Below are 14,306 nucleotides of genomic sequence, written 5' to 3'. Positions count from 1 at the left end.
AGCATCTTAACTTTCTAAAAATCTGTAGGAAGACTTAACAGCACCTGGCATCTTACCACGACATTTTGAAGAATAATCTTTTTTAATCTGTCACCACCTACATCCAACACATTTATGTGGAGCAAGTAAATTTTCCTAGTCACAGAGCATTATAACCTGATTTGTTGGTCCATAACCCTAAAAGGAGAAAACAGGTATCAGCCTTGACAAAATCGAGAAAAGAAAAAAAATGAGATAAAGGGAATGAAAAGATGTTTGTAATGTAAGCATGTAATTATGACCAGTGAATGCTCTTGTCTCAGGAAACAGAACAGAAAGCCCTGGGTCACTGGATCCCAGACCCCAGAGCAAAAGCAAAAAGACCAGGTGAGCCAGGAGGGCCAAGGTCTGCGCTGCAAATCTTTAGCTCTTGAATGAGCAGGTGCTGCAGGAGCAGCAGCCCCACCTCTTTCTGTCTCTCTGCCTGCTTGCTGGTTGGGGAGGGTACAGAGGAGTACTCTGTGCACTGAGCAGGTTCTCCACGTCAGCGCTTCCCTCCCTCCGCCCCACTCTGAGAGATCCAGGGACTCAGGTGGCAAGGGCTTTTCTAGCACATGCACAGAGTCAGGGGAAATCACCTCCTGCTCAAGCTTTGCCGAATGTTCAAGAGGCTGGTTTCATTTGATTAAAAGCTCCATCCTCCAGGAAAGAAGCCAGGTCAGTGGGGAGCCTGATTACCAGTAGAATTCTTCAGGGAAGCGGAAAGACAAGTGAAGGGTTCAGCTCTGCTGCTATCAAATATTCAGCTGCCTTTAACCACAAGGAGCCCCAAGCTTTCCTGTCCCAGCCCAGTCCTGGGTTCTCTGGCTGTGCTCTGCGTGCCCTGTGATCCTCATGAAAAGCCAAGTAAGAAGAGATGGGTTAAGTTAAATCCACAGTCAGGGAATGTACTTGGCACATGTCCAAGAAAGAGCTGTGCTTCTTGGTCTGTTACATTTCGGGTCTGTGCTGTTCATACTCTGTTCTGCAAAGTTGGGGGTGGTGAAGGGAAGGACATTTAGACAGGACTCTGCCTCCTGCCCTGCCTCAAACATAACAGCTCCACCGGTGTCCCAGATGTCCCCCAGGCCCTCTCAGCCCTTTCTTGAGAGCTGGGTAAAATTGCCTGGGCAAGGAGTTTTCAATTCCTAAGGCTCTGGCTCTGCAGAGTCCTCCCCAAGATACTTCCTGGAGGTCTGAGAGCATCATGGTTCTCTTTGCAGAGTGAGATCCTGCTGCCTTACAAAGTTCTGCATCTCTTTGCTGAACGGGAAATCTAAGCCACATCTCTGATTTCCATAGGGAACAAAAATAAACAAAACAAACCCCAAAAGCCTCAGCCATGAGAAGCAAATGTGAGTACAGTAGACTTTGAGAGAGAGCCGGAAGCTACAAGGAGAGGGTCATAGTGTACCCAGCATGGCAAAGAACCCTTAAAGTCTGTATCAGACTTTCTTGTTCTCTAACACCATGGCAGTCTCCTGGTAATAGATCTGCTGTCTTGGCCCTTTACTGAACCAAAGTTAAGTAAGTCCCTTCTTACCAATGGACCCCCTCTCCTCCCTCTCTTTCGTTTTCCCTTCCCTCTCCTCTTTCCTTTCTCTGTTCCATCCCTATGGGAACAAACTAGTTTCTGCCCAGGCCCCTGGGGTTTCACCATCTCATTTAAGCAATTATCCAGATATTTTTCCAAAGATACAGTTGATTCTTTTTATTCATGGTAGTCATGAGCTATCAGATCATAGAAAACACTGAATCAAGGAGTGCTGAACCACTGTTCTTAGTGGAAATGCAGAGTTAGGCTCCTCCTGTGAGGCTCTCGTCACAACTTTTTTGTCGACAAGTCAATACATAACTTTGTTTTATGTGTGTTTCTGTTTAAAGACACCTTATTTAAGAGTTATCATTGGTTCATTAACTATTCATAATGATTGAACTCATGGCCAGTGGCAATGTAGCTCACGCCAGAATGAAGCTTGTCTAACACACGTATTTCCTCTGTAAGGTACACCACAACTTTTTCTGTTTACAGCCATAGACAGCACTTCAGCACTATGCTTGGGGCCATTTCAAACAGCAAAATTGCCAACGAGAGGCACAAAAATGCAAAAATATGTGGCAGTAAATAGACCTCAGAAAGGACACTTGTTGACAATACTAGAGCCAAAGGAAGAAGACAAACATTGCCTTGTTCAGACTTAGCTGGGAACATGCATATCAGGTGAATTAATGTTTTGCTGCTCTGCAGATGTCAGTGAATCACTGCAAAAGCACTGCAAGTATGGATTTGGGGGCTACAAACAAATTTTAGCAAGTGGATAAATCAAAAAATATGGAATTGGCAGATAGAATCAACTCTATGTCCTTTTCTGAGAAGCATCATGGTACCAACAGTTTTCTGTTTTGTCACTTATATATTGGCATATGATTTCACTTGAAAAATGGATTCTCCTTTTAAAGAAGATTTGGAAACCATTGCTTTGGGAAACCTGATCCATGATTCATTCCAGTTGTGATTATTAGTCTCGTCTGGTAACAGGGAACTGATAAAACTTGCCAACCAGGTTGAGTTTTCGTTTGTTTGTTTGTTTGAGATATGGTTTTATTTACAATACTGTGTTAGTTTCTGATGTACAGTACAGCATAGTGATTCAGTTATATACATATATAATCTCTTTTTCATATTCTTTTTCATTATAGATTATTATAAGCTATTAAACATCATTCCCTGTGGTATACAGTAGGACTTTGTTGTTTATCTGTTCTGTATATAGTAGTTTGTATCTGCTAATCCCAAACTCCCCTCCCCCTTTCCCCTTTGGTAACCAAAAGTTTGTTTTCTGTGTCTGTGAGTCTCTTTCTGTTTTGTAAATAAGTTCATTTGTGTCATTTTTTGAAATTCCACATATAAGTGATATATGATATTTGTCTTTCTCTGTCTGATTTACTTCATTTAGTATGATAATATCTAGGTTCATCCATGTTGCTACAAACGGTATTATTTCATTCTTTTTTGGCTGGGTAGTATTCCATTATGTATATATACCACAACTTCTTTATCCAGTCATCTGTTGATGGACATTTAAGTTGCTTCCATGTCTTGGCTATTGTAAATAGTGCTGCTGTGAACATTGGGGTGTATGTATCTTTTGAAACAGATTGAGTCTTAATATCTTAGAGAGAGCAAGGTTTTTCCACATGAACCGAATAGAAAGATGAGTCCAGAAGGGAGGATGTTACATGAAGAGGTTACATGTTACTTTATAGATTTCTGTTTGATAGAGAAGATCACCTCAAGGTCATGATTTTATTGTCCTGTAGGACATTAATCAGTTTTGTACCTAATCTAGGAATCTTATTCTAGAATTCCTTTTTTTCCAAAATGCCTACAAAGTGGACCCTAAGAATCTAACCTCCTCTATGAACCTGAAAAGCATCTTCAGACCTTTCATAGCCTCCAGGTATATGCTGCAGATTGTTGCAAACCTTGGGAACATTCTGTTTTTTCAATTAAAAGACTAGAACTACTATAACGAACTCAGATGTTTGTGTCAAAAATCGGCACCAGCTTCTTCTTGTGAAAAGTTACCCTGAGGCTCTGGGATCAGCAGTGGGTGAAATGCAGTAAACTCATACTGATGATAGGTTTACTGGAAGAGATTTTATGTTTTTGGAGCTTCACCAAGGTTCCCAGGTCCGTGCTGTTAACTGCTTTCACAGTTCCCCTCTGTTTGCTTTCAGCCGTTAGACATAATTGAAGGATGGATGGGTGGGTGTGTAAGCATGTATGTTATTTTCATTTTAGTTATTTGAACAGCATTTACAAGCTTCAGTCTTTGTGGTCCACAGAGCAGGATTCTTGGCTGTGGAAACCTGACACTGGCTCACCCTCCAGCAACAGGCATGTGTGGCTGTCATATTTACAGATGGCATTTCAATCACTTAGCTTACACCTTCCTCCACTGTCGTTCTGACAGAAATGTTATATGTGCTCCATTTTGCAGACGGCTGAAAGGTTACAGTGGATCTCCAAGTTGACACAGTCAGTGACAGCAGTACCCAGTTCAGAATGAGACAAAAAAGTGAAACAATTATAGATGTGAATCAATGTAGAGCTTTGTTAACTTGAGGATCGTTTGATAATTTTTTTTTTAGCTTGTTAAGAAAAATTATCCCAAACTTAGAATCCACACACACACATACAGCACCTCATCAGGGCTGAAGATGCGTGCACCTCTCTGTCACGTCCATGAAACTCTCCCCTGAGCAGCAGAGATAGAGGTCCCGTTAAAAAGGCTTATAACATGAAACTGGAAGGAATTCAGACCCAGTGAAGTCAGATGATTAAGAATCTGGAGAGGTTGATTTCGGGGATTAAATGCCTACCCTGTCAGTTGATCCAACTGTGAGTCGAGTGAGAGACATAAGAATGATAACCATGCAAGGAATTTTGACCATATAAAGTGCCCAATAGGTAAGGTCTCATTTAGTGTCACCCCGAGGTTATGGGGAAAATAAGTGAAGCAAGACCACATCCGTCACTAGATAGGAGAAAACAAAAACGAACACATAACCTTACTGAGCAGAAATGAGAACAGCAGCTCCTCATTTAGGTAAATTATGTGGACGATCAAATAGGTTCATTTACAAGCCTGAAAAATTTATCAATTAATTCAGTTGGTCAGTTATTCAACAAACATTTGCTGATAGTCTACAAATACCAGGCAAGCTGCTAAGTAAAGATAAGTAAGAAATATGCCCAATCTCAAGGAGCATGTAGTCTCTGCAATTAACAAAATAAATGGCACTGGGGGAGGATATTACCTAGTATGGGGGTGTCATAGGAATGAGTGATAGCATGTGAGAGGTTTTTAAAAATTCTGATTATGTTATGTAATTCAACATCTATTTCTGCAGGGTTAGGTAGCCCTACTTTCAGACATCTAGAAATAATCTAGAAATAAGGTTTTTTCTTTATTCTGATTTTGGTAGTCTGACAGATAACCAATTCATTGATGTGTAAGTGAGTATTTATTTTCCACAGGTAAAATATCATCCAGGGAAATTTTTCTCTTTTTCCCTTGTAAGATCCCTTGCTCCTATCTGGACCTTGACCAGGAATAGCTCAGGCCCTGGGAGTACCTGGCCTGTCCCACAGGAGCCATGAGCTCTGGAAAGCTGGGACATCACTGGGCTCCCCAGTCTATGCTTGTGGCTTCCCTGTAGCAAGATCCCACAGGTGGAGGAGCTTGTCTGAAAGTTGATTTTATAGATTAAATCATATTTTCATTATACCTACTTAGCCTGCTGTTCAAAAAAATTTCTGCGATAAATATTTTGACAAAATGAAGCATTCTTTAACTTGTATTTTATTTTTGTGCTGGACTTTAGAATATGAAGAAAGATTAGTTATGTTGGTAAATGTAATAATCGGTGTGAAAATATTTCACAAATTAAAAAAAAAAACCTGTTAGTCTAACTATTTAGACAGTATAGTAGTTATCCATTGCTGCATAACAAATTACCCCCAAACCTAGCAACTGAAAACAACTAGCATTGTATTTCATGGTTTCTGAAGGTCAAGATTCTTAGCTGAGTTGTTCTGCTTCAGGATCTCTCACTGAGTCACAGTCAAGGTGTCAGCTGGGGTTGTAATCCTTGAAAGCTTAACGGGGGACTGGGAGGATTCAATTCCAAGTTCACTCCCACATGCATTGGGAGGAGGCTTCCTTTCTGTGTGAGACTCTTTCTAGGGTGCTCACAACATGGCTTTTCCCAGAGGAAATATCAACATGAGTATCTACATGAGAATGAGAGCAAGCAAGACAGAAGCCAAAGTGTTTTAGAACCTAATCTTGGAAGTAACACACCATCTCTTCTCTGTATTCTGTTGATCACACAGACCAACCCTGACACAATGGCATTACACTGAAGTGCAAGTACCAGGAGGCAGGGGTCATTGGGGGCCATCTAGGGGACTGGCTACCATAGAAAAATTAAACAGATGCATCCCTCCAGAATCCTTGTCCTGTGTTGCTGCTGCTGCTGCTGCTGCTGCTGTTGTTGTTGTTGTTGTTGTTGTTGTTGTTGTTACAGTCATATTAAGAGTATTAAGCCATTTTCCCCCATGGGATCTTCAGTGAGTCATAGAATAAGAGCCATTGACCTGGGAAAAAAGTAGCATTCAGTCAAGTGTAAAATGTGTAAAAATACACATTAAATCGAAGTATTTGACCAAGGCACTCAGAAAAGTATGAGTTGTGGGACAGGCAAGCATCAGTTTTTCAAAGGAAATAGCTGAAAACTGGTTACACAAGTCCTGGGCTTCTCACCCAAGGGCTGTTCCCACAGATCAGGGGTATAGAAAGGTCAAGAGAGGGGGGAATTAGAAAGAATACGTGAGGAGGGTTTGTCTGAGAGAATAATTCATTGCAATGACTCCTATCTAAGGGAGACAAGTGAGAGTCACTTTAATGGGATTGTTTTGAGAGTTTGAAATGTGTTCTCTGTTGCTGGAGGGCAAAAAGGAGAGATGTCTGACTGCCCGTGCAGTCTGGAAGTCGATGAGATGTGCAGGCAACATGTCAGGCACTTTGCAAAGAAGAGTTGCTGGCTTGGGATTGCCCTGAACCTCTAGAGTCTACCTGGGCAGAGAATGCATGTCTCCTGCAGAACAGAAGAGATTCTGGGGCAGAAGGAATTATCCTGGATCCGTTTCACATCCAGATTGAGCCAACCTGAAGGAGGAGCAGATCAACAGAGATTCTGCATGGCCTGGATCAAGAGAAAAACACAGCTGAACAAGGAGCAGGCAGCTGATGAAGGATCATTGCCCAAACTGCAGGAATTGTGGGCAGAGGCACAAAGCAGGGAGTCTCCAGATAACCTGTCAGGTATCTATAGGTCCAGAGAGGGTGAGCCATCTTAGACCAGCACCAGAGGAGTGAGAACTTTCCAGCACTGCTTTCCTACTGGTCCTTTCCCCCCTGGATCCTGGTTGGCAAGCTGGTACAGGAGGGTAGGTGGAGACCCTCCCCAGGCAGGAAAAAAGAGAAGTAGAACCTTTTATTGATGTCGCACTCCAGCAGCCAGGCACACCCAGCTGGGAGTGGAGAGGGGGAGTTTAACAATAACTCAAATTTGAGGATTATTACCTGGGACTAGACACCTTAAGTTATTGAAATTACATGGTGGGTCTTACAGTGATTGAAAGACTTTCTTTTCCCTAAGAGTGACCAAAATAAGTCAGAAAAGTAGTCAGGTCTCCTTCACCTTCCCAAGGGCAGGGTTATAGTGGGATACGAGGAGACAAAATTGAGTTTTTTATATGATTACATCCCATGGTTTCTTCCTGTTCAGTTTCTAAATTTCACTAGCAGTTGCTTCTCTTTTTGAAATTAGGGTCATTTTCAATATGAGGTTTCTGTGACTCTTCCCTCAGTGAGTTACAGCTATCACAGACCACACTGTCACGGGTGAGAGTCGGACAGAAAATTCGGTGAACCAGACAGTAATAGGAGGTGAGATGTCCATCTTGTCATGTGCCTGTAGGATTGAGGCCATGATGGAAGGTTTTTCTCTAGGCTTTGTGATGGGTATTTATTCATCTTCTGAGACCAAAAGCTTAAAAAGCCCTTTAACTACTGGTCCTTTCTTTGTTCATTCTTTCATCCAATCATTAGTTATGCAATAACCTTTCTCAGAGCTCCTACCACATTCCTGGAATCCTCCCCTCCACTCCTCAGAAAACCTATCCCACCATCTTTTGTATCTTGTTCTTTTCTCTGCCTCCAAGACTCTCCCAAGTTCATCAACTGCTCTGAGACTGGTGGCAGGTTTCCTGTGAGAAATATTTGGGTAGAATTTAGAGAAGGTGGATATTGTATGTAAATGTAATAGGACATGAAAGCCTTGAAGGTTGCTGACACTTTTCTGCTATATATATAATCATACATGTATATGTGTATGTATATATATTTTATATGTGTAAAGCTATATATGTACAGACATCCCATGTTTTTATTTACATGTATGTATATATATTCATAGTAGCACAGTTTGAAAAAGACTTGCAATCTGGAAACTTTAAATAAAAATAATATTTTATATATTCAAAATACTTTACAGAACATTACCTTTTTTTTTCTCCTAAGAAGGTCATCCTCTCTTTTTACAGCTCAACCCTCTCACAAGCCAAAATCCATTATCCATCCTGGTGAGTACCAAGGAGGCTGGATCATTAACACTATAAACTAGAGCCTTCTGTTGTATAGAACATTTTAAATTACATCTTTGGGCCTTGTGTCCTCTTTCTTTAGGAAGATTTTCCCCATTATTAGAAAACTGTCTTTTTTCATATATATATGATATTTATATAATGTAACATTTTTCTTTCTGTAACATTGAGATATTTAATATATTTAAAATTAATTGTGATGTATAATGATAGCTAAGAATGCATTTGAATCATCACTTCAGACAAATGGATAGCCAAGTTTTCTGAGTATGAATAGTCCATATTGTTCCACTTATTTGAAAAGAAATTTTAACATATAGTTAATTTCCATGGCTCTGTCTCTCCATTCTGTATTTGGTGCTGTAATATCTGTGCTGGTATAAAACTATTTTATTTACTGTAACATCAAAATCGGTTTTTATGTCTGGTAGCCACTCAGTGTTCCCTGAACACCCTTATTGTCTGAATTCCTCCCCTAAACCAGAATGCCTTCCCCTCCACTCCAAATTTCCCATGCTTGACTTTCAGCCCAAGCAAAGGACACCTGACTTAGGTGGAAAAGACAGAAGGTTTTGTTGGATCGCAAGTTTGCTACTTACCCGCAATGCAATGTGGTGGCTGAAATATACAGCACTGTTAAACTTTTAATAGGTGAATCATGTTCAGAGGACGATAAACTATGGTCACAAGATCTTTGACCTGAAAACTTCTGGAGAGCCAGGCTCTGGGTTGGCACCATCTTTGGCAGGAGTCTTCCCTGAGTAGAAGATGCAGCCAGAGGTTGGCCGGATCCTGAGTCATGTCGGGGCAGAGGGAAGGATGGTTGGTCTGGAGAAGAGAGGGCTTTGAGACTGCTGCTGGTTGTCTTCAAGTCTGAAGAGGGGTTGGATGAAACACTTTTGTCTGCCAGGAAAAAAAGAAAGCTAGATCTCAGCTCTAGGTTGTAGAGAGTTTTCTAGGGGAAAAAAAAGAATATCTTCAAGACAGAAGGGGTTGATTTGTGAGGTAATGGATGCCTGTTATCAAAAATGTTCTAACGGAAGTTGTATGCTGCAGAAAGGATTTCTGTCTGGGTAGGAAGATGAGCTTGGTGTTTCTGTGGATCTTTTTTATCTCCCTAAATTCCCTTTCCCTTCCTTGAAACTTTTCAGCTCATAGTGCTTGCACTCTCACCCCAACAAGCACAGAACTTCTAGCCTCTGCCATACAGATATCTGTCTTGGAATATTTCTTGAGCTGATATTTCTTGAAAATGGCGATTTGAATGTTTACTCTTCTTTTGAGTGCAGTGACTCTTCCTCAAAAGTCTTTTTTTCTTTCACAGCATCTAGCCCAGTCCCTTACAATTAAAAATAGGTTAATACATATTTATTTATTGTTCAACAACGTGCTGCTGGATGGGTTGATTATCGTCACTCTGGTCCGCAAGAAATTAATAACGCACTTTGTCAGGGTTGGTCCTGTTTCAGAAATAGCCACCTTGTAATGTAACTCCCTCTGCAAATTTCAATCCTCATTCATTTCCCTCTCTCCATTCCCCTTCCCATGGTTTTTTTTAAAGGAAGAGTAATCTTTTGCTGAAATGAAACTCTTTTGTGTGTGTGTGTGTGGTCAGAATTACAGCCAGGAAGGGAACAGATGGCTGAGTTTTGAGGAGACAATTCCAGGCCTCTGAGGCTTAACGAAGTTAATAAAAGGTAATTTACCAAAGACTTAGAGAGTCATGAGGCATCGGAGATTTTTTAAAGCCCCAACCCCACTGCCCTTGCCAACACCTCCCCACTACTCTCCCCCAAACCCTTCCATCCTCCCGGAGAACGTGAGGTTGCCAAGCTGTCACTGATGTAGCCACTCAGAGGCTCCCCTCTCCCCATCACTTTTGCGAGCTGTCTGGGTAACAGGCTGGGGTACCATTGTCTGTCAGCAAATGGTCTTGGCACCATTCAGCTGCCCAGGCTGTGGCCCCGTGCACCTGGCTGGAATCCCAGAACCCCCAGAGTGAGAGCTACACAGTGTAAGGCACCACTAGCGTCTTTATTCCGCTCTGGGGGGGATGCGTTGTTTGGGTCTTCATTTCATTTTTTCCCTCACCCGAAAGGCCCAGCTTGATGCTTCCTGCATCTGCTCTGTTCCATTTAGCATTTGTGTCCAAAACCTCTTTATTCCGCTTCTGATTTTCCTTGAATAGAAAGCTGATAAAAAGGCCCCATCTGCTTCTCTAAGACTTTGTCCCCAAAGGCAACCTGAGTCTCCGTCACTCACGATGAGATGTCTCTTTGCTGCTTCCCTTGGGCTGTAGTTTTCACTGGCATGTGCTAACCCTGCACAGGGCAGTCACCAACCAGAACTGCCCAGAGAAAATGCCATTTGTGCTTTTAGTTTCTTAAGTTCAGGAGATAAATACTGTAAAATGTGTATGACTCATTACAGAACATCTAGGGTGCTGGTGGGACTACTTGGAGCCCAGGTTGGCTGAGGTGATGCAGAGAGAGAAAGGGAGTAGGTCATTAGATACATGGCACACTTCAACTTCTTTTTGTTTTCAGTGATGAAAGGCAGTGCTGTCTCCTGCAATATGGCCAGGAGACCTGTGGACTGGGGCAGAATTTGGTTTATGCAAACCCAGCCTTTGAGCTTTCAAATCAGAGCAGCAAACACATAAGGAAGCCTTATTGTTTTATGTGCCTGATAATGTGCTAAGTACCGGCGGAGGAGGAGAGAGGAGCTTATATTTAGTTACAAAAGAGGCAGACACACTTCAGCATGAGGTGATGATGGTTACAAGGGAATTTGCACAGGGAACTGTAGGTACACACAGAAGGGCCCTCAGCCCACCTTCTGGAAGACAGGATATCTGAAGTTGGACTGGAGATTGAGTTACCATCAATGAGGCAAATTAGTGGAGAAGGGAGTTTCAGAAACAGAGTCAGAAAACATGAAACAGCATTATCTAAGACCCAGAATCACGACCCCAGATGCTGAGTGCATGTGACCTAAGATGATGAGAGCAGGTGCTTGTAGGTGGTTTGGGAAAATTGTAAGGTAGAGCAGCTGGAAGTTATGTCAGAAGATAAAGGCAGGGCCATATCATAAAAGGCCTCCCGTGGTAAATGAAGAGGATGTAGGTAAAGGAGAGCTGCCGAAGGTTTTCAGTGAGGAGTGACAGGATCAGGTTTGCAGTTTAGAAAGGTTACTCAGGCAGGAGTGTGGGTTTTGAGGAGGGGGTCCTGGACAAGGAGCCCCCAAATCAGGTAACCACTCAGGTCTAACTCCCTGTGCCCAACTCTCATACTTCTCTTACAATAACCCAGTAGTCCCTGTAGTCCTTCCAGAGATTTCATTGGCTTTACTTTCAAAATATTTCCAGAATCTTCCTTTTCTCACCACATCCATTGCTACCACCCTGTCCCAGTCACCAGCATCTCTCACCTGGCCACAACCTCCTACCTGGTCTCCATTTCTATCCTGGTTTCCCTGAGTCTCTTCTCAAGGTGACAGCTAAAGCAATCCTTTTAAAACATATATTGAATTTTATCATCCCTCCACTCAAAACCTAGCAGTAACTCCTGACCCCACTCTGAAAAGGCTGAACTTTGTATGTTGAGCTCTGACCTCTTTTCCGGCAGCCCTCCCTCATTACCTTCACTCCAGTTGTGCTGATTTTCACACTGCTTCTTGAACATACCAGCCATGCTCCCAGCTTATGGTCTTTATCCGCTGCCCGGAGTTCTTCCCCCAGGTGACTACATACAGAGATTGCTGCCTTCACATCGTGGCTCAAATGTTATCTTCTCAAAAAGACTCACCCCAATCACTCTACTTAAGATGGCACACTGCAGCCTTCCTGCCAAAAATTCTTCCCAATATTCCTGCTCTACTTTGTGTGTTTGTGTGTATATTTTTTTAATTGAAGTATAGTCAGTTTACAATGTTGTATCAATTTCTGGTGTACAGCATAATGCTTCAGTTTTACATGGACGTACTTTCTTTTTTTAGTAATTATTATTTTTAAAATTTGCTATGTAATTTACCCATTTATTATGTTCTTATTATCCACTTTCTCCCCCATCACTAGAATATAAACTCTTCAAGGGCAGGGATCTATGTATATTTTGTTTGCCGACTGTATCCCAGATGTCTAGAATACTGCCTGGCCTACCATATATCATTAACAAATACTTGTTGGATCAATAATTAGCAATAGTTCAAATAATAGATGATGAAGGACTTGACTAGGACAGTCATATGAGGAAGAAGAGACAGACTTTAGAGACATTGATAAGACTTCCTGATTGATTGAAAATACTGAATGAGAGAAAGGAAATGATCTGGAATGAATGTCAGGCTTGGATAGGTAACTGGGGCAGGGGGTGACCTGGTATGGGGAAAGGAAGGTAATAATGAGCCCCATTCAGGACATTTTGAGATGGAATTGGCTGCCAAATACTCAAATGAAGACCAGCAGGCAGTACTCAAGCAAAAAAGTCACTGGAGAGATCAAAACTGAGGTGTAGAATTGGGAGTCATTGGTATTTGGATATTGACTTGTGAATAAGTTAATGACGCCCTAACTTTCTCCCAGGACTAGGTATAATTAACCAGGAAGACTTGTTCATCCTGTTATGCTCACACAGAGGAAAGAGAGGGTCCAGGCACACTTCAGAACTGTTGCAAAGGAGATGGTTAAATTTATTTATTATTTTAAATTTCCTTCTCCAAGGGCAGTTTTTCCTGTGAGACTTAATCTATAATGTTCCAGGATGAAACAAAGTTAAAGGTAGAAGCATTCTTGGGGCAGTTACATGTCGTTCAACTGAGAAGTACTGAACACAAACAAAAAGAAACTGAATTGCATTGTTTATCTCAGATAATTATCTGAACATTGCTGCAGGGGCAAAGTATCATTCTCCCCTCTAGACAAAAAACACAACTTCCCCCTGGAAATCTCATAGATTTTTTTTTAAAGGCACTGTATTAGGGCAAGTAATATTATCTCCATTTACAGAGAGGATCAGGTCACGAAAAGTCAAGGATTGTACAAAAAGTCAGAGGGCAACTCCTGGAACAAATCGGAACCTTGGATCCCAGGCCAAGGTCCCCCAAATTGGGGTCATCTTTCTGGTCACAAAAGCTTAGGCAGATTTATGAGATAATCAGAAGAAAAGTTACAGCAGCAATGTGAGACTTCTTGGTTTGAATGCTAATAGTTTACTTTTTGCTCTGGGAGTTAAAAACCCATCTCCTTTCACTTTTGCCTTTTTAATTTTTTAAAGCCTAAGCTCTCTCTTCCATGTACATCTTCTAGTCCTGGATCCTTTTGACCCAAAAGGATAGAGGCAGAGGATGGAGGGGTCTTCCCGCTCTTTCTGTAACAGAAGAAGGGCTCCTATTTTTTTCCACCCTAACAATGTGAAGCAGTGGGATCAGAAGCCAGGAACCTGGAATTCTGGGCAAAGCTCTGGCACTAAAGGAATGAGTGTGGCTGGGAATGTTGGTCCTTTAGACCCCAGTTTCTTACACCACAAAGTGAAGGAGCTGAACACCATCCTTTAAAGCTGTTTCTTGCTTCAGTAGTCTTTAAGTCCGTGATAAGGGAGTAAGTCTATTTGAATGGTATATCAAAAAATGTAGCCCATTCCATTCAGATCAACCAAAATGAATAAGGATATGTATGTCTGTGCTATTTTTGTCCTCCAGAATCCTGGGGTCTCCATTGGACAGCCTGAGCACATGGAATTGTCCCCACCTGGAGGAAGGGTGGGAGGTGAGGGCAAGGTGTCAGTAGTCAAGTCAGGGTCAACTTGAGCAGGGAATGTGGTTCTCTGGCAAGTGGGCTTTGGGAGGTGTTGCAGAAGGGCTTGTGGGAAGACTGTGTGGTACATGATAGGACTCTTCTCAGTGGTACTTTAGATCTTCAGTTGAACATCACAAAACACAGACAGGGATTATAGTGCTTGTGGGAAACAGAGAAAAGGATCTATCTTCAGCTTTATGTCCAAATTTGACTCAAGGTGAAACCATGAAGAATCCATGGGCTCAGAAACAGAGGAGA

This window comes from Vicugna pacos, chromosome 26 (genome assembly GCF_048564905.1).
Source record: "Vicugna pacos chromosome 26, VicPac4, whole genome shotgun sequence".
In the NCBI taxonomy this organism is placed as follows: domain Eukaryota; kingdom Metazoa; phylum Chordata; class Mammalia; order Artiodactyla; family Camelidae; genus Vicugna; species Vicugna pacos.
The sequence above is the reverse complement of the archived record's forward strand: the minus strand, read 5'-3'. Positions refer to the sequence as shown.